General features: G+C 40.8%; 1 long non-coding RNA gene across 1 annotated transcript; it reads right to left on the reverse strand.

Annotated features, from left to right (window-relative positions):
* Nucleotides 1-10,447: 10,447 nt before the first annotated feature.
* Nucleotides 10,448-25,513, reverse strand: LOC111853833 (uncharacterized). Its single transcript, XR_011992276.1, has 4 exons — nt 23,337-25,513; nt 11,012-11,095; nt 10,805-10,868; nt 10,448-10,476 (listed from the first exon to the last, which is right to left on the reverse strand). It is a non-coding gene; the product is annotated as an uncharacterized lncRNA (long non-coding RNA).
* Between the last annotated feature and the right edge of the window lie 16 nt (nt 25,514-25,529).

The following is a 25,529-nucleotide window of genomic DNA, read 5'->3' on the forward strand; positions in this document are numbered from 1 at the left end:
TTCAGACCCCTGGCTCGTAGGCTTCAGCCGTGATGGACCCTCCAAGTCATTTATAAGGCCTTTAGCTCCCTTAAACTAGACATTTAAAATTACACCAGACAAGTTCTCTAAGGCGTGGGCTCATGAAATTTTGCATACTCCCTCATACATACATCTAGTTCACGCATGCCAAATTTCAGACCCCTGGCTCGTAGGCTTCAGCCGTGACGGACCCCCCAAGTCATTTATGAGCCCATTAGCTCCCTTAGACATTTAAAATTACACCAGACAAGTTCTCTAAGGCGTGGGCTCATGAAATTTTGCATACTCCCTCATACGTACACCTAGTTGACGAATGCCAAATTTCAGACCCCTGGCTCGTAGGCTTCAGCCGTGACGGACCCCCACGTCCGTTTTGAGGCCTTTAGCTCCCTTAAACTAGACATTTAAAATTACACCAGACAAGTTCTCTAAGGCGTGGGCTCATGAAATTTTGCATGCTCCCTCACACATACATCTAGTTGACGCATGCCAAATTTCAGACCCCTGGCTCGTAGGCTTCAGCCGTGACGGACCCCCACGTCCGTTTTGAGGCCTTTAGCTCCCTTAGACATTTAAAATTACACCAGACAAGTTCTCTAAGGCGTGGGCTCATGAAACTTTGCATACTCCCTCATACATACATCTAGTTGACGCATGCCAAAATTCAGACCCCTGGCTCGTAGGCTTCAGCCGTGATGGACCCTCCAAGTCATTTATAAGGCCTTTAGCTCCCTTAAACTAGACATTTAAAATTACACCAGACAAGTTCTCTAAGGCGTGGGCTCATGAAATTTTGCATACTCCCTCATACATACATCTAGTTGACGCATGCCAAATTTCAGGCCCCTGGCTCGTAGGCTTCAGCCTTTGCATAACTATCAAATACATCAATTAGACCTAGCAAATCTGGCTAGGCCTTGCATAACTATCAAACCCGTAATTATACCTAGCAGATCTGGCTAGGCTTAGCGTAACCAAGAAACAGCTTAGGCAGGAGTGCGGGAAAGGGACTGGGACGCACTTAGCCCCGTCGCATTCTCAAGTTAGCGTGTTAGCATTTAGCGTGTCTTGGCATGCTCAGATCTGGATATACACCTTCTGCAGGTGCGCAATCCGCCGTCGTCTCGAGAGTTAGCATGTTAGCATTTAGCATGTCTTAGCATGCCCGGACCGGGCCCGAACTTTGGATCTACACGTTCTGCGCGTCCTAGGCACGCAATCTGCTCTTATCGCAAAAGTTAGCATGTTAGCATTGTTAGCATCCAAACCGGAAGTGGGCGTGTCTCCGCCTGGGAACGTCGTAGACACTCGCAACAAAGTTCCTCTGATCCCTCTCCACCAGTAGAGGCCACCTGCAACAATCAAATCAAAGCCCGCCTACATGGAAAAAAAGTTACGACGTTTTTTCGCAATATCTCGCAAACGGAGCGAGATTCGGCCTTCCTTCGCACGCGTGACGCCTATGCGCCAGGCCACGCCCCCTGCACCGGACGGGGGGCGGGGCCAGGGGGGGTGCAGCCACGCCCATTGCACCACCCTCTCGCGATACCCTAACCCTAACCCAAACCCCTAACCATAACCCTAACCACTAACCTTAACCCTAAAACCTAACTTTTAATTAGCCTCAACCTCAGTCATTTTCTAACCATAACCACTAAGGTTTATTGCCTAAACCTAAAACTAAAATTAGTTCTTTTGACTGCCTGATATTACGGATAACTAAATTAGCCTTAACCTTGGTCTCTTTCTAAACCTAACCAATCATGATAGATTTCTAAACTTAACCTTTAAAACAGGCCTAACACTTTTGGACCAAAACCTTTAACATTTGTTAAATCATGTAAACCTATTTAACCGTATTGTATATTGTAACCAAAACAAACTTTAACCTAATACTCTAAAAAACTTTTACATCATTGAGACACCATGTGACTCATGAAGTCCGCAATGAACGTGATCACTGGACCCTGGGAACAAAGTGACAAGCGCCGGCCCGTGCATTGCCTTTGGCTCTCTATACCAAACTGCTCTAGTCGTCAGACAAAGTGGGGAGAGTCATCGAGATAGAACTACTTACACCTAACCATAACCGTAACCCTAACCCATAAAACCACTGCTAGGTACAGAATTGCATGTTATATATGTGATTTTGCAGTGCATTCACGTGAAATACTGGTTTATTTCATTGACGGTCCCTAACCCTAAGACCCATTTTGGCCCAGGGCCTAACCATAATGGTTATTTACCCTAGAGATTGAATCTAAAATTAATATTAGGGATGGTACAAAAATACCCCCCTATATATAGTACTTCCCTCACTGTGCTACCCGTCATTTCCCTCCAGACACCGAGGAGGAAGGACCTGGGACACAGTGGGGAAGAATTGGACACATAGGAGGTGTCTATGGTGACGGATGGTGTTGGATTGACCTTGGGGGGGGGGTCTGAAACACCAGGAGGTGCCTCTGGGGGGCCCCGGGAGTTAGTGCTTGGTGACACATAGAGGGCAGATGCCAGACCTCGGGGGTGCCATTTCCGGTCCAGCGTTGGTAATGGGGGCCACGCTGAGAACCACAAGATTGTTAGGTCTGAGGGGGTGCCACATTAGAAAGTCCCTATGGAAAAAGGAAAAATAAGGGCAAATTAGTCTGAACCTAAAACAAGGTCAATTGTAGGGCAAATACTTACCTGTGTCATTATCGCTGCTCCTTGGGTGTTCCCCCGGGATGGCTGCCTGGTCCTGGAACTCCTCTGGATCGTCCTCGCCGTACTTACCTGGATCTCCTGTAAAGAAAAGGGGTAAAGACAATTAAAACCTAAATAAAGGATATGGGAACATCAAAGCCTTAACATAGGGATGGCGTGCGGTGCGTGGGACGGTGGATACGAGGTTGGACTCCAGACAGGCCAGTGCACAACTGTTGCCCTGGGTCTCCAGGGCGCAGGATCATTAGGGCTTGCCCTAACTTTAAACCTAACCCTAACCATTACCCTAACCGTAACCTGTAACCGTAACCATAACCATAACCGTAACCTTAACCATAAAAACCAAAAAGGTTAATTTAATTCACTTACCTGGACACTTACCTGGAATCCGGAAACATCCGCGACCTGGAAACACAAAAATGATTATTAGTTACAGTTATGGGAAGGACTATACCCCAAGGACATTTAATTCATTAAATTAAGCGGCAGTGCCGAATAGGGGGCGGGGCTTCCCCCACATATAAATAGCTGAGCTGCAGTGCAGGAGGTCATTTGGACGGCTGGAGCCGAAGGGATAAGGCCTAATTGGCATCCCAAGATCTGAGGCCTAGTGGGCATGGGATAACGCCTAGTGGGCATCCCAATAGTTTTGTAAAGTTCAGACGTGTAGGTCATACGGTTTGGCTGTGACGCCCCCTAATGTTAGTTGAGGCCTAGTAAGATCGGGGAAAACACGTAGTAATTGCAGAATTGCTAGGTTAGTAATATGATAACAGAGAAGTCACATCGCAATTCCTGAATTGCTAAGTTAGTAAGATGATACCAGAAAAGTCACATAATTCCTAATCTGCTAAATTAGTAAGATGGTACCAGAAAAGTCACAGAGCAATACCTGAATTGCTAAATTAGTAATATAACAGAAAAGTCACATAGCAATTCCTAAAGTGCTAAGTTAGTAAGATGATAACAGAAACCACACATCACAATTCCGGAATCGCTAAGCTAGTAAGATGATACCAGAAAAGTCACATAACAATACCTGAATTGCTAAGTTAGTAAGATGATACCAGAAAAGTCACGTCACAATACCTGAAGTGCTAAGTTAGTAAGATGATACCAGAAAAGTCACATCGCAATTCCTAAAGTGCTACGTTAGTAGGATGATACCAGAAAACACACATCACAATGCCGTAATTGCTAAGTTAGTAATATGATACCAGAAAAGTCACGTCGCAGTTCCGGGATCGCTAAGTTTGTAAGATGATACCAGAAAAGTCACAACAATTCCTAATCTGCTAAGTTAGTAAGATGATACCAGAAACGTCACATAGCAATACCTGAATTGCTAAGTTATTAAGATGATACCAGAAATGTCACATAACAATACCTGAACTGCTAAGTTAGTGAGATGATACCAGAAATGTCACATAACAATAACTGAACTGCTAAGTTAGTGAGATGATACCAGAAATGTGACATAACAATACCTGAAGTGCTAGGTTAGTAGGATGATACCAGAAAACACACATTACAATGCCGTAATTGCTAAGTTAGTAATATGATACCAGAAAAGTCACATCGCAATTCCTAAAGTGCGAAGTTAGTAAGATGATACCAGAAACGTCACGTCACAGTACCGGAATTGCTAGATTAGTAAGATGATAGCAGAAATGTCACGTCGTAGTTCCGGGATCGCTAAGTTAGTAAGATGATAACAGAAAAGTCACATAACAATACCTGAACTAAGTTAGTGAGATGATACCAGAAATGTCACATAACAATACCTGAACCGCTAAGTTAGTCAGATGATACCAGAAATGTCACATAACAATACCTGAACTGCTAAGTTAGTCAGATGATAACAGAAACCACACAACACAGTTCCGGAATTGCTAAGTTAGTAATATGATACAGTCAATCATCAACAAAGATCTTCCAGGCAGGCAGAGGCAGAACATGCACTCAAGGTCAAAAGCCTAGTGTTATCAAGTTAAGGAGGCACAATTTTAATAAACATGTTTTGGGGGGATTGTAGAGCAGACTGTCTAGTTTCAGGAACACTTTGGATCATCTCCCTAGGACTCGTAGTCTCTGGTGAACTTTTACCCGTCATCCTACGTCACTCCTCCGTGGAGCCATTCCCTAATTTATGCTAATTGAAAATCAATTAAGCAGGAAGTGCACTTAGCATTTATGCAACCATAATTACGCCGAGCGATTATGATATGGTGGCTTGTGATAAACTCACCTGCTAGTTTCATATCAAGGAGGCATAATTATAATAGACATGTATTGAAGAGATTGTACAGTACACTGCCTAGTCTCAGAAACACTTTCAATGATCTTCATAGGTCGCTCCTACATGTAGTTATGGCAGCTTAGGTGACTACATTGACCTAACATTGCCTAACTGTCAAAATTTAAAAATTTACTGCGGGACGTCGGTAACAGCTACGGTCACGAAACTCAGCAAGGTCATTCACGCAGGCGTCTAGTTTCGTTGTGCCGAATCTCAGACCTCTAGCTCGTACGGCTTGGCCGTGACCCCCCGTAATGTTGTCTGAGAAATGGAGTCGATCATCTGGTTAACCCCTTGGGACCGGCGATCTGACAGAAATTTCGCAAAACCGTTTAAATAACTCCGCGAGTTTTTGTCATATACACATTTTAAAAATACTCTCAGAAACCTTGGGCGGTCTACTTTTCAAATATATATAGGTAGAAACTAAATATATTTTTACAGCTTCGTGATACGAATTGAAAGAACAAGAGTGACTGACTTAAGAGTCTGCGTCTCGAAGCGGCTCTGATCGCCCACCCACTTGCAAATCGCGCTATTCGCATGATAATAACATGATAATCCGACAGTTAGTATTGGGTAAAGAAATATGTGAATACGCCCATTGTGACCGAAATAAACAAGAGCACATGTCTGGGTAGTGTTTACACTGATCGGCTACAATATAGCACACGGATACGTCTCTGCCGCTGAAGCGTTGCGCCAGTGTTGCCACTTTCAGCAGCGAAGCTCATACCTGTGTTCATAGCTCAGTGGGCTAAGCCTGTGTGCCTGTAATCACGTGGTCGCCGATTCAAACGCAGCGTATTTAGAACGTGAATAGCGATCTTCCGCTGAGAGCGGTCCTACACGCTCTCGACGCAAGTAAAACAAAGAGAGATGACACGATTTGCTTTTTTGCCTATTTAACCTAATTTTAAAAACTTTAATACTTCTGACAATGGAAGTTTTGAAAAGAAGACAGATAACGGATTTAGTCAGTGTTTTTTTCATGATTCTACATAATGATTTCAGCGAGATATAAACTGAAATACACGAGAAAGATACGCGGTCGATGATGCCCTCGTCCCCAGAGCGTCAATAATAGTCACTGCATCATATTTATCGCTTTCTATATTTATATAGTCACAGTTTTTCATTTTTCATTCCATCTATCAATAAACTGTGAAAGGGATTTTATTGTTGCTACTTTTCTTGCGTTTCAAACTGCCTTTCCAAAGTGATGGGTGTGGGGTGCAGTGACATTCCAGACTGATGGGCCATTGACAGTATGCAAACTACTACAGGTGTGAGGACACCTATCTCATCAATATTCATTGTGAAGACCACTGACTTTGAGAAAAAGAGTGTCACTCCAAAGTTCTAACACTTTAGTAATCAAACCATATAAAATTTCTGAATGTCACTTTCACCTATGTGTAGCCAACCCCTGTGTCTATAAGCTTCAGAGCTCAAAAGTCTTACCTAGAAATGTCTATAATGTGATTTTTTACAATTTCTCAGCATGTCTGAAAATAGGTTTTTGAAAAGTATATGTTTAAAGTTGATTTTAACAAAAAATAGAATAATAACATTTTAAGAGGTCTCAGATTATTGGTGCTGAGTTTGTGCTGAATAAAAGCAAATGTATCACTTTGGGATAAATGTTTTTTAGATAGGTGAAATATTTTAAAATGTCAAGGCATGTCAGACTACCTCGAAAGTGGAAAAAAGGCCTCAGGCCCCAGGGGGTTAAAGATCTTCCCTCTAGGCAGATAAAAAAAACAGTCTATTTTCAAATTAAGGAAACATAATTTTAAAGCACATGTATAGGGGGAATTGAAGCTCAGACCATCTAGATTCAGGAACACTTTGAACCATCTTCCTTGCTTCTACGGTTGTGCAGTTATACCGACTTAAGTTATTTTGAGGCCTACATTGCATGACAGCCATGGCACTGTAACTGCTGACCTTTGCAAATTCAAGTGGTCACTGCAGACCTTTGGTAAATGCTGCAGTCATAAAACTCGGCACAGTTGTTCCTGAACTGGTCTAGTTTGTGGCTGCCACACCTCTATCTCATACGGTTTGGCCGTGACGCCCCCCCATGTTAGTTTGAGGCCTAGCACTTGGGCATTGCCTGCCGCATTTACTAAGATTAAGTACGGAAGTACATCGTACATCTACCTACACCTTAAATATTCTGAACCACACTGTAGCGATTCAGAACAGCATCGTCGATGATCTGTCATCATAACGGTACAGAATTACATCAGCTATATCATGAACATCTGACGACACCTTAACAGTTCCTAACATAACCTTAATTAATCTGAACTGCACCATCAATGACCGGTCACCTTAACGGTACAGAATTATATTGCCGATATCATGAACATCTGACTACACCTCAACAGTTACGAACGTAACCATAATTAATCTGAACTGCACCATCAATGACTGGTCACCTTAACGGTACATAATTACATCGGCGATATCATGAACATCTGATGACACCGTAACAGTTCCGAACATAACCTTAATGAATCTGAACTGCACCATCAATTACCGGTCACCTTTACGGTACAGAATTAAATCAGCGATATCATGAACATCTGACGACACCTTAATAGTTCTGAACACAACCTTAATTAATATGAACTGCACCGTCAATGACCGGACAGCTTAACGGTACAGAATTATATCAGCGATATCATGAACATCTGACGACACCTTAACAGTTACGAACGTAACCTTAATTAATCTGAACTGCACCATCAATGCCCGGTCACCTTAACGGTACAGAATTACATCGGCGATATCATGAACAGCTGACAACAACTTAAGAGTTCATAATGTAACCATAATTAATCTGAACTGAAACATCAACGACCGGTCACCTTAACGGTACAGAATTACATCAGCGATATAATGAACATCTGACGACACCTTAATATTTACGAACGTAACCTTAATTAATCTGAACTGCACCATCAATGACCGGTCACCTTAACAGTACAGAATTAAATCAGTGACATCATGAACGTCTGCCTACAACATAAGTGTTCCTAACGTCACCTTAACAATTCTGAACTGCATCGTCGATGGTCAGTCATCTTAATGGTTCGGAATTACATCGGAATTACATCTGTCATAATTAGAAGCACTTAACTGTTCGTAATTACATGGGTGATATTACGAACATCCCCCTACGACTTAAAGGTTCTGAACCTAACCTTACGAATTGCGAACTGAGTCGTTAATGATCAGTCATCTTAACGGTTCGTAATTACATCAGCGATATCATGAAAGTCTGCCTACAACATGTGTTCCGAACATCACCTTCACGATTCTGAACTGCATTGTCAATGATCAGTCATCTTAATGGTTCGCAACTACATCTGTGATAATCAGAAGCACATCATAACAATTCTTAATATCATTGTCAATGAGCTGTCATGTTAACAGTTCAGAAATACAACAAACACATATAGAGCACTTACAACAACTTTATTTTTTACAGTGCATTGTTTTAACAATAAATTGCCTCAAAGTACTTTACAGCATCCCCACCAAAAGCCCCCAGTGAACAAGCCATAGGTACACATATAGCGGGGTATGTTGGATGTCTTGATTGAGCAGTTTATCATTGAGCACACCATGTGAAGAGTAGCGGTAAGAAAATGTGTAAGTATAGTAGTGGTTCATGTCAACTGGAGAAATGGCAAAGTCCGACATTAAGCTTAACATTTCAGAATTGTTAGGCTTCTTTACGGAATAACGTCGTACCTGCTTAAAATTACTTAAATGTTAATAATATATATGTAATTTTTAATAATCAAAGGCAGGGAAACCAAAATTACACTTAACAAGTCAGAAATAATTTTTCAAAATCTAAAAGGCGCCACCTGGTGGAAAAGTGGAGAAAGGTGTACTAACTAATTCCTGAAAAAGCCACAATTATTAAGAAACTAACAATTATGGCTTTCTGAACTAATGGCATTTTCCATTGGAAAAGCAATAATTCAGGAGGGTTAAATTTTGTACAGATAAACGTCGCCGTTCACAATAACGTTGCAAAACAATGTTAATGGGATTAGCCGTTACGGCTTTTCATCATAACAATCGTGGATGAGGTCTAACCTTAACCATAACCTTAACCCTAACCCCAAACCCCCTTCCCTAACCGTAAATCTCTTTCCCTAACCACAATTATAAAACCTAATCTTGCCCGTGCCACCATGCCGTCATACGGTGTCCGCCCGCCTCCCCCCATCCCCTTGAAAAGATCAGTAAGCTGCACACAAAAATAAAATAATAAAAATAATACTTACCTGGACACTTACCTGTGGAATCCGGAAACATCTGGAAGGGGATGAAACAGACACAATTATTCTTCACTGTTATGCGATGGACTATGCCCCAAAAATGTATAGAAATTTATATTAAGCGGCAGTGCCGAATCGGGGGCCGGGCTTCTCCCACTATATATATAGGGAGCTGCAGTGCAGGATTTCATTTGAACGGCCGGAGCCGATGGTGCAACATCTAAGGCCCAGTGGGCGAAACTCAAGGCACCAATATATTTAAGGCCTAGTGGGCAGTTTGCAGGGGGCTGAGGTCTAGTCGGCACCCCCTTTATGATTTTATGGCCTAGTGGGCAGTTTGCAGGGGATGAAAGCCTAGTGGGCGCCCCCTTGATAATGTTTCCGCCGGTTTCCTGATGAGGGCAAGGCAGCCCGAAACGCGTTGAGACCTGACATGGTCCGCAATTTATAAAGCCTAGTGGGCAAATTTAAAACCATAGTGGGGGATGGAAGGCCTAGTAAGGCATATTCAAATGGCATACTGGATGGATGGCTCCTAACAATATTTTTTCAAAGTCCTGTGGACATATTAAGCACTAGTGGGGATCTGAAGGCCTAGTGGGCAACATTTAATTATAAGTGTCCTATATACTCACCTGTAAAGTCCTGGAGATGTCTTACACAGCCGTAGAAAAGGATTTAGATTATTTAAGGCCCAATGGGCGTAATTAAAGCCATATATGTTTAGCAGCGATGCCAGGGGATGGGATGCAAAGGGGTGGGCACTAGATGGCATGTTGTAGGCCAGTGCCTTCCTGGGGTTATTCCCTAACCCTAAACCCCTACCCCAGCCCTTACCGTAACCTCAAACCCCCTTTCCTAACCCTAACTCCTACCTTTAACCATAACCCTATAAAACAAGCTTTTTTAACTAAATGAATTGGCCTTGACAAATTAAAAAAAAGACATCATCCCTGCCACTAATGGCATCTGAAATATAAAAAGACAATACCAAAAGAGAATGATCAGTGAGGAGAACCACAAGAGTGCAACAATAGTAGTGGTGCGAAAAATTAAGGTTTTCAATGCTTACTGATGTGGCTTACTTTCGTAAATTGTTAATGACGTCACTGGTTTAAACTTATGGTCCGATGCTTTCAATAACTGAGGACAAACAAACGTCTTTAAGATCACCATACACATTGATATACAGTGGTACCTTAGTTCTCGAACTCACTAGAATTAGAATTTCTTTTGAAAGTTGAACAAACCATTTTGACCTAGAACTCTGAATATCAGAAGTCGAACCGTGAACATTGGGCTAATATAAATCGTACACACCAGGAAAGAACGGATTAAGTTCGAGAACCGAGGTACCACTGTATATAGAGATCTTCTTGAGGAAGTGTAATGCTATGACAAGAACTTTAATTATATATGTTTTTATTTTTACCTGTGTATATATCCAAGACAATACATTGGTGTGACTTACTTTTAGCCTCTTTGGTTGAGGGGGGGCGCTTGGGTCTCAGATGCGGGGGCATCTTCATCTCCAGCTGGAATATCAAGACATACACCAATAATTTTGACAATCACCATCACCATTCAATTTTATCAGCTATACTTTGTCACTTACATGTCTTACATTCACCAGGGGGATGATTGTCATGAAATAGATTTATACATTGGTGTGACTTACTTTTGGCCTCTTTGGTTGAGATGAGCGCTTGGGTCTCAGATGCAGGGGCATCTTCATATTGATCTGCCATTGTGATTGTGATGCCTACCACAGAAAACAGCATTAAATTATTATCAATCCATTTCAAAACGTTTGAAATCCGCAATCAATAGAAGTCCGGGAATGTCACATACAATTAATAAAACACTCAGTTATACATTCGAAATAAACTGGATTGTAAATAACATACATACACATGAATGCGCACTGTAGTAAAAAATTTAAATTAAATTATACTTGCAAAAGCAGTTCCCAGTTTAAAAAGCTTGCGATAAGTAGTCTGAATATACTTGTTAAACAGCCATCATAAAACGTGTTTATTTTGTGAGACAATGCATAGCATTTCAATCAATAGCAAAAGGCGAAAATGTACAATTAATAAAACAAATGCACAGGCAATGCATCCGCAATCAATAGAAGTCCGGGAATGTAATGTTTACAGTCAATTATACACTCGAAATAAACTGGATTGTAAATAACATGCATACACATGCATGCGCACCACCATTATTGTCTTCATTAGCTAAGCAAACATTTCTCAGTCACCGTATTGTACGGGTGCAGCGTTTCGGTCGCGTTTAACTCTCTGGGGTCGAGTATGTCGTCGGCGACATCGCGTACTTTTCGCGTCTATTTCAGTTTATATCTCGCTGAAATCTTAATGTAGAATCATGAAAAAAACGCTGGCTAAATCCGTAATCTTCTTTTCAAAACGTCCATTGTCGGAAGTATTAAAGTTTTTTTAATTAGGTTCAATCGGCAGAAAAGTAAACCATGTCATCTTACTTTGATTTACCTGCATGGGGGGCGTGTAGTGCCGCTCTCACCTGAAGATCGCTATTCACATTTTAAATAGCCGCATTAGCGCATATTCAAATCGCATTCGCATGGTAATTTGATTAACAGCGCAACGGTGAAACGCGATCCAGATACATCCCCTTCAGCGCCATAAAAGGGGGTTGGGGACGTGGCCAGGTGACAATGGCTCATTCATACACATGAAAGTTGCTACATATTCAATGAAAGGAGCCAGAAATAGTGACATAGGTTAGGTTTTTCTTATTTATTTATCCAAATTAATGTTGCATCTACACCATTTAGTCATCTTCATGTAGCCAAGACTTTGGTGATCAGATATCTGGGATCAAAACAAACTGCCAGCATTGCTTACTATGTACTTTTATAATGTTTCTGCAAGTGTTCCAAACTGCATTTTGCAATGTCTATACTTTGATGTCAAATTTCAAACTTAACAAAAATCTGACATATTTACAATATATATTAAAATAAAGATGAGTGTAATGGCAAAACAAATATATAAGAAATAATTTATTTGCCATGAATTAAGTTTATGATATTTGAAGAAATGTGTGATCATGCCCCAGTCAGTGAAAGTGTGTTTCCTACCCCTAGACCCCAAAGGGTTAAAGACTTGTGGAAGTAAAATTGGACATTAGTAGGCCCAGGAGGGGAGGCATATTGGGTCTGTTATGTCTTAGGCCTTAGGCCAGAAGAGATTGTTTTGAATACTATGTGACCTCGCTTTGTGATAGCTGCCTGCAGTTGACTCCGCAGAAGCTCGGACCTTGGAGGGGCAGACAGTGGAGCAAAGGGGGGGAGAAACCACTTGCAGGAAGAGACTGGAAGCCACCCCAACTGGTGCACAAAGAGTTATAGCTTAATACAATAGTAGTAGTCAATATAATATGTTAATCAAACTAATCATATGTTAACCATGTATTTTCAGTGATTCAGGGACAATATGTCAATGTGTTAATCATTAATCAATGCAACACCAAAACATTAAAAGTGATTTAATGTCATATAATTAATATCTATATACAAATCACATGTAGAGTCTAGAAGCCGAGGCTGTCTCCAGTAAGTTCCGTACAATGGGTGGATTTTACCTTGCTACCAAAGTGAACCAATGGAGCGGGAGAATTGTGTTTGTTATACGTTTCAGCTTAGTTTGTTGATGTTTCATGACCAATCAGGCCTTAGAAGGCCTGGTAGTTATGTTTTATCTACTGGTTGCTCTGTGTGCCGGGTGTGACTTGGTACCAAGTGCCAGAGTGTGATGGGAGCGCTTTGCTGAACTTGCTGGAATAAGTCCTTGATTTATAATTTTTCTACCACAGACTAAAGTCAAATCATCTCACTCTGAGATAAACAGTAACGTGGCTTAAAATTTAGTTTAGAAGATTAAATGCGACTAAAAAAAGGTTTTACATTACTTACAAAACGAAACACTGCAACTCTGCAGCCTGCGCACACACGAAAACAGCCTTCCCACGTGGTTCAGAGCACGCGAAAAAGTATCCCGCCCACCCTGCCCTGATATGATTGCTGACGCAACCGCTCTATTGACAGCCAAGCACAGGAGCCTTTCAGTTTCAAAGTACAGTGATCCCCCGCCTATCGCGGAAATTACGCTCCCGATACATCAGCGATAGGTGGAAATCCGCAATATATAAAGACCACATGAAAAAACATTTTTTTTATATAGTTAAAATACCGCTCGCGCAGCCATTAAACACATGAAAACTTATTAACCATATGGAGTGAACCAGGGGCCCCTCGCATGGGGGGGCATTTCTTCCCTCTTTGGAATACTTACCTTATAACTTCAGATATAAAAGTCACAGACACATGCCTGATACCTAAAATCAAAGTTGACCACTTTAGAATTGATTGTAGGAAGTTCAATAACGAAATGAATAACCTGTGTATAATTTATGGACATGCGAATATAACAAAAACAGCTGGAAAAATACAAAAACCTGTCTTTGTGTTTTAGATTTTTGTAAATATTTCAAAAACTACATGATGTAATAGGTCCAATTTTAAAAATCTGGTTCCCAAACTTGTTTTCTACATGTGTGCCCAATTTCATATCATTTGATGCAGCCCAACAGGTTTTACGGAGGAAAGAGCAAATGGTGCAACTGGGAGCCTTTCCTATCCAAAACCTAACCTAAACTAATCTGAAACCTATCCAAAATGGCAATAGTGTAACTAGCAGTGTTTTTTGCGGTAGCAACTTTCATCCTAAATGCATTACCACTTATAGGTCATAAGTAACAATTTGTCACACATCATCACCACACATTTGTAGGAAAATCTATATTTTATTCACACGACTTGTGCCAAACCTATCCAAAACCTATCCAAACTGGCCACAGTGTAACTAGCAGTGTTTTTTGGGGTAGCATCTTTCTTTCGAAATGCATTACCACTTATGGGTCATAAGTAACATTTTGTCACACAACATCACCACACATTTGTAGGAAAATCTATATTTTATTCACACGACTTGTGCCAAACCTATCCAAAACCTATCCAAACTGGCCACAGTGTAACTAGCAGTGTTTTTTGGGGTAGCGTCTTTCTTTCGAAATGCATTACCACTTATGGGTCATAAGTAACATTTTGTTTCTAACCCTAACCCTGCATAACTGTGCCCAAACAAAGCCCGACAAGTGCCCCGCATAACTTTGCCCAAACAAAGCCGACAAGTGCCCCGCATAACTTTGCCCAAACAAAGCCGACAAGTACCATACATAATGTTGCCCAAACAAAGCCGACAAGTACTGTACATAACTTTGCTCAAACAAGGCCGACAAGTGCCCCGCATAACTTTGCCCAAACAAAGCCCCGCGTAACAAGCTTAGATCAAGCTTTCCCTGCGTAGATCAAGCTTTCAAACGAGGGTAACTGTCATTTTATTCATTGGTTTTCTTCTAAAACTCCGAAGATAATAAACATTGCACGAATGTACAGAATGCCGACTGACATTTTTCCGCGATGAGTGAGCAAGCTATTTGAGAGCATTACAGTCATATTTATGGAAAAATGCGTGTTTTGTCTTAATACTGTGACGGTTTATGAATTATTGGCCGTGAAAGAAATAGTTTGAAGTGCTTAGTTTTCATTTTATTAACACTTATATTTTACTTCCTGACACTCGACCCGTTTAAAGATGGCTACCATGGTCATTTTATTTTTACTTGTTACAAAAAAACCATGGTACAAAAATTGCGCAACTTTCTACAGATATCTGAAAGGTTTTTTGTAGTGTAACAAGCCGTTTTTGGTTGATTTGATACATTTGTTTCTTTTATTGAACGTCATTTTTTTCTGTTATTGAAAATTCGGACGTATGCGTCCGAACCACTAGGCGGCGACAATGAAAGAGTTAAGAACATGATACAATGATACACATATGACAACAACCAGTCTTTAATGGTCAGGTTCACCTTAAACCCCGCCACATACACTGCAACTTTACAAGGTGTGGCTCTCTTCTGTTGTAAAAAATCAAAACCAAAAAAATCACCAAATTAATTTAAGAACTTAAAGACAGCTTTGCTAAATTTTGTATTTTGAATTAACCAAATCGCTTTAACCAACTTACTTTTTCTTACGTTTTTGTCTTTTCTCTTTCAACGTCTTTAATGCCTCCCGTCTTTTTAAAATAGCCTTGGGGGAAACATATCAACTCTAATTCTGAAATTTTTGGGACTAAAAAGCCTTCTGGCAGCCATTGATTTTCTTCCTGCTCCTCAATGTGGGCGTTTTAACCCCTTGGGGTCGGCGGTCCCGCCGGCGGGATCGGACAGAAATTTCGCCAAACCGTTTAAATAACTCTGTGAGTTTTTGTCATATACATATTTTAAAAACACCCTCAGAAACCTTGGACGGTCTACTTTTCAAATATATATAGGTAGAAACTAAATATATTTTTACAGCTTTGTGATACGAATAAAAAGAACAAGAGTGACTGACTCAAGTGTCTGCATCTTGAAGCAGCTCTGATCGCCCGCCCACTTGCAAATCGCGCTATTCACATGATAACGACATCATAATCCAACAGTTAGTATTGGGTAACGAAATGTGTGTATACGCCCCTTGTGACTCGTATAAAAAAGGGCATATGTCTGGGTAGTTCACTGATCTGCTACAACATAGCACACATGCACTTCTCTGCTGCGGAAGCTTTGCGGCAGGTTCAGGAAAGCCTTGAACTGGAGAGCGATGAAAACAGTGAGGACAGCGAGGAAGAACGTTGCCACTTTGAGCAGCGACTCGATGCCGTGGAAGACAATTCTGATGAGTAAGTTAAATTCACTTTGTGAATTATTTTAATAATAGTGACTTATTTTATTAACTCTGCATAGGCACTGTGTCATATTTATCGCTTTCTATAGCGACTGCTCACAGTTTATCATTTTTCATTTTACAGAGACACAGAACATTCCTGTGACTAAGAAACCACTGTCATGGAAGGGAGAAAGCGATGGCAATGTGGCTCCATCGCCGCTGCGGTTTAGTCCTGCTAGGGAGCCTGGCGTGCAGCTAAACAGAAGCAACAGTGTCTTAAAATGGATGAGAGAGGGATATAGGGCTCTCGAAGGAACAAACAGGCACGCTTAGGTTCACTCAAATACACTTTAATAAGTAATACAAAATGATCTCACATTAACACCAATACTGAGCTATCATATTGAAGGCAATGCAAAATAACTCGTACTACAACGAATATCAAATAATATATATCTTATAGCTAATAGTATTAGGTGCAAAGGTATCAATATTTATATAGAAAAGAAGCAATTACACATACAAGAAGCAAGGAAACATAAAAAGTTATGAAATATTATCACAAGCGGCGATAATTTACTCGCAACAATTAAGGGAAAGCATAAGCAGTTGCAAAGCTATTTACACTCGGACGTGCTATCATCACCCACCTTCATGGACTGGGGAGCCCTTTCAGTCCTGGCAGGAGACCAACACGTGAGTTCCGAGAAAGTGCCGGGCGATGCGCGCTCTATCCCACGGCTGAACTCAGGTCAGTACTGGGATCTCCCCCTTCCTTTATACTAAATTTAGAGTTGCATGTGGGCAGGGGGTAAGCTGGCCAGGCTCACCCCTTCCCCCCAAGCAATATAGTGTGCTCCAATTGCCCCTTTTGTCCGAGTGATGCTGCTTGCGATAACATTCTACAATAGGCGTCCTTGCGCAATGGTGGTTAATGGACTGCAATATGCAGTTCCGGTCACGGCTTCTGTCTTTACATCCCCGTCTTTGTCCACAGTCCCGTCAGTCTGCGTCACATGGTCGCCTTTGGTTATGTCTTCTGCTGTCTTGTCCCAGTGTTTGTCTGCAGTCCCGTCAGACTGCGTTGCCTGGTCGCCTTTGGTTGTGTCTTCTGCCGTCGCGTCCCAGTCTTTGTCCGCAGTCCCATCAGTCTGCGTTACATGGTCGCCTTCGGTCATGTCTTCTGCTGTCGCGTCCCCGTCTTTGTCTGCAGTCCCATCAGTCTGTGTCGTGTGGTCGCCTTCGGTCATATCTTCTGCTGTCGCATTCCCATCTTTGTCTGCAGTCCCGTCAGTCTGTGTTGAGTGGTCACTTTCGGTTGCATCTATTGTAATAATGACTATATCTCAGTTCATGTCATACACAATTGTGCTGGTTGTCCGATCGATGACATTTGGTTCTGGTACTTCCAAATCACTGTCACTATCAGTGAGGTGACGCCTCACTCTACGCCACTTTCTTTTTTGAACAAACATCTCTTCGCCTGAGTCACTCTCACTGTGGGGTCTCCCCCTCTTCTGGCCCTAAGATGTTCCCTCACTTCCTCTGTCCTCCACATCATCTTCTGACAATGTGCCACACTGCTCAGCATTCTTTGACATGGCTTCTTCTGTATCATTTCTACTTTGAAAAGCTTCATTAACCCTATGGAGTGAACCAGGGGCCCCTTGCATGGGGGGGGGCATTTCTTCCCTCTTTGGAATAATTACCTTATAACTTCAGATATAAAAGTCACAGACACATGCCTGATACCTAAAAGCAAAGTTGACCCCTTTACAATTGATTGTAGGAAGTTCAATAACGAAATGAATAACCTGTGTATAATTTATGGACATGCGAATATAACAAAAACAGCTGGAAAAATACAAAAACCTGTCTTTGTGTCTTGGATTTTTGTAAATATTTCAAAAACTACATGATGGAATAGGTCCAATTTTAAAAATCTGGTTCCCAAACTTGTTTTCTACATGTGTGCCCAATTTCATATCATTTGATGCAGCCCAACAGGTTTTACGGAGGAAAGAGCAAATGGTGCAACTGGGAGCCTTTCCTATCCAAAACCTAACCTAAACTAATCTGAAACTTATCCAAAATGGCAATAGTGTAACTAGCAGTGTTTTTTGGGGTAGCAACTTTCTTTCTAAATGCATTACCACTTATAGGTCATAAGTAACAATTTGTCACACATCATCACCACACATTTGTAGGAAAATCTATATTTTATTCACACGACTTGTGCCAAACTTATCCAAAACCTATCCAAACTGGCCACAGTGTAACTAGCAGTGTTTTTTGGGGTAGCGTCTTTCTTTCTAAATGCATTACCACTTATGGGTCATAAGTAACATTTTGTCACACAAAATCACCACACATTTGTAGGAAAATCTATATTTTATTCACACGACTTGTGCCAAACCTATCCAAAACCTATCCAAAATGGCCGCAGTGTAACTAGCAGTGTTTTGGGATAGCGTCTTTCTTTCTAAATGCATTACCACTTATGGGTCATAAGAAACATTTTGTTTCTAACCCTAACCCTGCATAACTGTGCCCAAACAAAGCCCGACAAGTGCCTCGCATAACTGTGCCCAAACAAAGCCCGACAAGTGCCCCACATAACTGTGCCCAAACAAAGCCCGACAAGTGCCCCGCATAACTTTGCCCAAACAAAGCCGACAAGTACCGTACATAATGTTGCCCAAACAAAGCCGACAAGTACTGTACATAACTTTGCTCAAACAAGGCCGACAAGTGCCCCGCATAACTTTGCCCAAACAGAGCCCCGCGTAACTTTGCCCAAGTGAAAGCCAAAAGCGCTGCATTACTTTGAACACTTCAAAGCTTGACAAAGGCGATGCGGAACTTTTCCCAATGTACCACAATACAAGTGTTACCAAAGCAAATGTTAATTGTAATTTGCTGAATCACGGAATTATACAAATCTATAGAATAAAAGAGTAAAATGTAAACTGTAAATAAATGTACTTATGTCGAGCGTTGCATCCTCTCCGCGCAAAAAAGCGTCCTCCTCCATCGAATCAATGGATAAAAGCGACACTTTCTTCCCCCGAACCACTCTTCAAAATCATCTTCTGTGCTTTCTCAACAGTGAAAGTCATCCGAGCCATTTTTCTTCAGTCAAAAAAGTTGTTGTCCGAAAATAACTGGGTAAACTCACGGAGACTACGTGCGTGATGCGTAATCGAGACACTCCCACAAATACTGCACCTGCAGATAATAAGTTGCGCATTCATGTCCCCAGCGCGAAAAACAATGCCCAATCAGCACATCCCATACCATTTTGCAAACCTTAGACACACCTCTATTGGATGAAGCAAATGACACTGTAATTTGATGTTCATGTAAAAAGTTTATTATGGTGAAACATAACCATGGGCAAAGGTTCAGTGCGTAAAAAATAATGTGCTAGCAGGGAAGCAGAGCATATATCTGAAAAAATACTTGACAATGAAGGATTACAGTGATTGATTTATGTACATAAGAGATCAAGCTTTCAAACGAGGGTAACTTTGTCATTTTATTCATTGGTTTTCTTCTAAAACTCCGAAGATAATAAACATTGCACGAATGTACAGAATGCCGACTGACATTTTTCCGCGATGAGTGAGCAAGCTATTTGAGAGCATTACAGTCATATTTATGGAAAAATGCGTGTTTTGTCTTAATACTGTGACGGTTTATGAATTATTGGCCGTGAAAGAAATAGTTTGAAGTGCTTAGTTTTCATTTTATTAACACTTATATTTTACTTCCTGACACTCGACCCGTTTAAAGATGGCTACCATGGTCATTTTATTTTTACTTGTTACAAAAAAACCATGGCACAAAAATTGCGCAACTTTCTACAGATATTATCTGAAAGGTTTTTTGTAGTGTAACAAGCCGTTTTTGGTTGATTTGATACATTTGTTTCTTTTATTGAACGTCATTTTTTTTTGTTATTGAAAATTCGGACGTATGCGTCCGAACCACTAGGCGGCGACAGTGAAAGAGTTAATAAACCCCTTTTTGTTTTTGGAGCCGCAAGTGGGTCGTCCGCCCTTTTTCGTGCACCATGCCTCGTTCCCGTTCCCGAGTCGCCCGGATCCGTGACAACTGGATGTTTTTCCCTCTGCACACCATTCTTTGTAAACCTTAGAAATGGTTGTGCGTGAAAATCCCAGTAACTGAGCAGATTGTGAAATACTCAGACCGGCCTGTCTGGCACCAACAACCATGCCACGTTCAAAATTGCTTAAATCACCTTTCTTTCCCATTCTGACATTCAGTTTGCAGTTCAGGAGATTGTCTTGACCAGGACCACACCCCTAAATGCATTGTAGCAACTGCCATGTGATTGGTTGATTAGATAATTGCATTAATGAGAAATTGAACAGGTATTCCTAATAATCCTTTAGGTCAGTGTAGATTTCTTCATTATTATTAAAAGTTCTGCTGTGTGTGCTTAACACATGTACATTTAGCACTACAACAAAGCTTTTCCATCATAGTTAAACAGTAACACAGTTGGCAACTTAGTGTACGAGATTAAATTATAATTCATTACAACTTTTTACATGGGCTTACCACATAATTTTTTTTTACTGTCCTCGGCAATGCAAGCTGCAGCAATAAATTTACTGAAGTAATGTGGCAGTAAGTTGTTTTTCTCTTACTATGAAACCCTGCCCTAGGCATTGCCATGACAACTCATACAAAGTAACTTTTCGCTGCTGCTCTGTGCACTGAGGCTTCACGGTTCACAGCACACAAAGCTAGACCCACCCAAAAAATCAATACTGTGAGCTATAATATTGAGGCTTAAACTTTAAGCTAAGTACAAATCTAAAAATCTATTAAAAGTTGTCTGTAAGTGCTGCGCTCATGAAACTTGGCAAACTAGTTCATTTACCCACCTAGTTTATCTGTGTGAAATTTCAGCCCCCTAGGTCACAGGGTTCAGCCGAAGGACCCCCTAAAATCATAAAGCCCACTGCGGCTCTTTGGTAAGTGCTGCAGTCGTAAAACTTGGCAAACTTGTTCCTGAATGGGCCTAATTTATCCAAGCCAAATTTCAGATGCCTAGCTCATACAGTTCAACTGTGATGCCCCCTAACGTTAGTTTCAGCAAATATGGCTAGGGCTAGCCTAATGATGCATAATTACACTGAACAAATGTGTTCAGGGCTAGCCTAATGATAAACTCAGTCAGCAGATCTGTCATATCAATATGTCAATAGTGATCCATGATATACATCTTAAGGTTGCTCAGAGGATAGTTGACTGTCCTCTCTCCTCACTTGAAGAACTTCACAGCTCCTGTTGTCTCAGGAACGCAAAGAAAATTCTTCAGGACCCATCACACCCAGGACATGTACTGTTTGAACGCCTGCCCTCAGGCAGACGTTTCAGATCCATAAAAACCAAAACAAACAGACTGAGAAACAGTTTTTACCCCTCAGTCATTACCATGCTGAACACTGCTAGGTGGTCAATTTGAGCCAGGGCACCGTTCATGTTTACATTACTACACTGTTATTTTGTTTACATTACAGCCTTATGTTTCATGCCAAAACTGGCTAAGGAAACAAGTGCAATACGTAGTTTGTTTGTAACTTTGTTTGCAGGTACGAAAGAAAGTAGCGTTCAGGCTCTTTCAGAGTGACTGTTTTTATTTTGCACTGGAGAATTGCACTTTAATTTCGTTGTACAATGTCTCATTGCTACAATGACAATAAAGATTGTATTCTATTCTATTCCCATCCAAGCATTTGCTGTTCAAACATGCTGATTCTCTCAACCAGACTCTCTTTCAGAGCTTGAAATTCTTCCTCTGGCAACCCACTCACGTCTTTGTCTTCCAACTCGACACATTTCTCCTCTGCACCATAAGCATATTGCTTTAAGTCAACATAGGCAAATTTGGACCACAATGTCTCCTTAGCGACCTGAAGTGTTTCCGTGTATTTAGCAAAGCACTTCTGCAGTTTCTCCTCTACAGAAGAAACTTCTTCCACTTTTCCCTCCTCACATTTTACTTCTCCCAGGGCATCAACGTACTCAAGACCAGTGTCGTGCAACTTCACAAAGTCCACACTAAGTGTTCTGATCTCGTCAATTAGCGCCTTTTCTTCTAGGAGATCTACAGCAAGAAACAGCTTATTGGCTCTTTTACTAAAAAGAGCTTGTGCTGCTGAGCGCTTTCCTTTTAGGGCTTCTAATTCAGCTGAATCCATCCTCCTTTGTTCACACTGACTCCGGCACTGTTACACAGAGGGGTCTATTCGGCCTATTCCTCCTTTTTTGGTGCACTTCTGCAGGTCAATGCAAACAGGGCAATGGCAGACTTGGCCCTTGTCTTGATACAATCTGGCACTTGATTTATTACTGTTCCGTTTATTTACTTATTTGTTTTCTCCCAACGGAAAGGGCAGCCCAGTGCACAAGAATATTACTCGGATTCCACTTATTATTTCTTCATTTATTTCAAAGTGAAAGCAGGTAATAAATCTGAAACAATAATAACGGAAAATTCACATTTCTGGTTAATCAGCCAAATGTCTGTTGCTATTCACCACAATAGCTTAATGACAACAAGCAAGAATAAATAACACATCAACTCATAATAAACAGCATCAACCCACATCCTATGACGTGGCAAAGTATTATAAATGGTATAATATGACATACATTATTGATATGCAAATATAAACCTACATATAATAAATATAACACTAAATATAATACTAAATGCATTTAATTTTATTCCATTCTGCAATATTGTCAAGTTTAAACAGGGTATATAAAATGCACATTTTAGCTTGGGTATGGAAAACTACAATTCCCACAATGCTTTACAACAGACCAGGGCGTACAGTGCCTACATTCAAACACTGGTCTCCGTGATTCAAACACCAAACATTTAACACGCTGCTTAAACACGAATAAATACGGATAAACCATCAATAACCATCACAACAACAAAGTTTAGTTCTTTGTCTTATGCCCCAAAGGTTCACTACATCGTATTAATCTTTTAACAGGTTCACATTAACTAAACAAACTGCCAGCCTTTTACCGGCGCATAGTGCCTGTCTTAATGCAGAATATAAGGGAGCACACGTAACAAAGTTCAACATTACAGCATAGCAACAGACAAAATCTAAAAAGAGCATCAACTCACCAAGTGGCTACACACCGGGCTGAAACCACAATCAAACCAGGTACCTACTATTGAGAGACGTATCCATTGTATTTCCTTATAAAAGGTCACATGATCTCGCAGCATACACCTTTCTTAAAGAGGTACTACATCGATTAGATCTAACAGCATCTAGCTTTCGCAACCAAACAAACATACACACAAAGTCATGAAACATCAAAGATCAATAAATATACAAATAATACAACAGGTATTAACAATAGGGAACAGGATCCAAATAAAACAGCTATGAAACAGCTACAGGCTCTTTGGAGAGCAGCAGCTATAACATTTCCTAATGCAACTGTGTATACCGCAATCATAAATTATTCTGATCTGTTACCTAGGGCACATCAGGAAACTTTAAAAACAATTAATGACTACATTTTAAAAAATGGGAACTATTTCCAGGAATTACATGGACTAAGGTTCAAAGTAGATCTAAGGGATAAAATCCATTGGACTAAAGAAACAGCCAAAACCCTCTTAGACTATTGGTTGCAACAGTTAAACTGTTAAGTCAGGTGAAGTGTCGGGCAGAATTGCCCATACACACCGCCTTAAAACATAATGGTATACAAGATAAACAAATTATCAATGTCTAACACCTTTAAATTAACAGAGTCGGAGGGGGAGCTTTTGAACAAAGGCCTGTCTTTTATTCCAGCACCACTAGGGGGCGACACTAATACCCTTAAAAGGGATGTGCATGGTTTCAATAGAAAATTAAGACTTTGCGACTATTATAAATTACATAGAGCTAAAGAGCAAGTTCAATTTACATCGGGGACAAAATGGGAACCGAGAACAGAAGTGTTGTCAATACCAATACAGCAATTAATAGGACAAAACAACAGAGCGGTGGCCAAATTAAAAAAGACCAAAAGAGTGCAGGACAACTTAACTAAAACACAACGAGGAGCTATTAATACGTTAAAAAATAATAGGGACATAGTGATTAAACCGGCGGATAAAGGGGCTAGTATAGTAATAATGGATAGACAACAGTATATATTAGAAGCTAAAAGACAATTAAACAATGAAACTGATTATACCACATTAGATCACCCTTTGTATAAGGATTACCAAATTTTACAGGAATTATATAGAACAGGATTTATTAATGCAAAACAGAAATTTTACTTAATGGGTCCGAATCCACCTCGACCCCGACAATTTAATTTACTTCCTAAAATACATGCGGAACCACATACTTGGACTATTCCGTATGAGGTTCCTAAAGGCAGACCGATAGTTTCAGATTGTGATAGTGAAACATATAAAGTAGCGGAGTATATTGACTCTTTTTTGAATCCACTGTCTCAAACACACAGTAGTTATTTGAAAGACACATGATTTTATAGATAAAATTTCTAGGCTACAAATGCCAGAAGGGGCCTTTCTATTCACTATAGATATAGAAAGCTTATACACTAATATTAGTATGGAAGTAGGTTTGAGGGCAGTGAAACGGTGTTTTCAGCAATGTCTGAATGTACGAACAACTCTTGCAGTTACTTGAAATTAGTCTTACCAGAAATGACTTCCAGTTTGACAACCAAGTTTATTTACAGATTCAGGGGACGGCTATGGGCAAAAAGTTTGCCCCAGCATATGCAAACATCTATATGGCTGATTGGGAAAGGAGCCTGTTTGAAGGGTGCACCCACTTACCATTGGTGTACCTGAGGTATCTAGATGATATCTTTGTGATATGGCATTTGGGGGCAGATACGTTTAAAACATTCCTAGAGGAGGCAAATTCACACCATAAACACATTAAAATTAAACATAACATCAATTATGAGTCTGTGAATTTTCTGGACACTACGGTATTTCTGGGTGACACAACAGGATCGGACAGGAAACTAAAAACAAAAGTTTACTTTAAGCCTACAGATACACATTGCCTATTACACAAGGGGAGTTACCATCCAAAGCATACGTTTAGGGGTCTAATTAAATCACAATTAATTCGGTTCCACCGCATTTGCTCAGAAGAGCAACATTTTCAGGAAATACCAAAATAACAAATTTTCAAGGAATTTTATTTCTCATTCATTCAGCCAGGATGGAGGTGGATTGACCTTGTGGGGGTCTCGGCACTGGGGGGTGCCTCCGGGGGACACCGGGAGCGGGGTCGACGCCGTACACAGGGGGGCGCCATAACCTGCA

Source organism: Paramormyrops kingsleyae, chromosome 7, assembly GCF_048594095.1.
Source record: "Paramormyrops kingsleyae isolate MSU_618 chromosome 7, PKINGS_0.4, whole genome shotgun sequence".
Classification (NCBI taxonomy): Eukaryota; Metazoa; Chordata; class Actinopteri; order Osteoglossiformes; family Mormyridae; genus Paramormyrops; species Paramormyrops kingsleyae.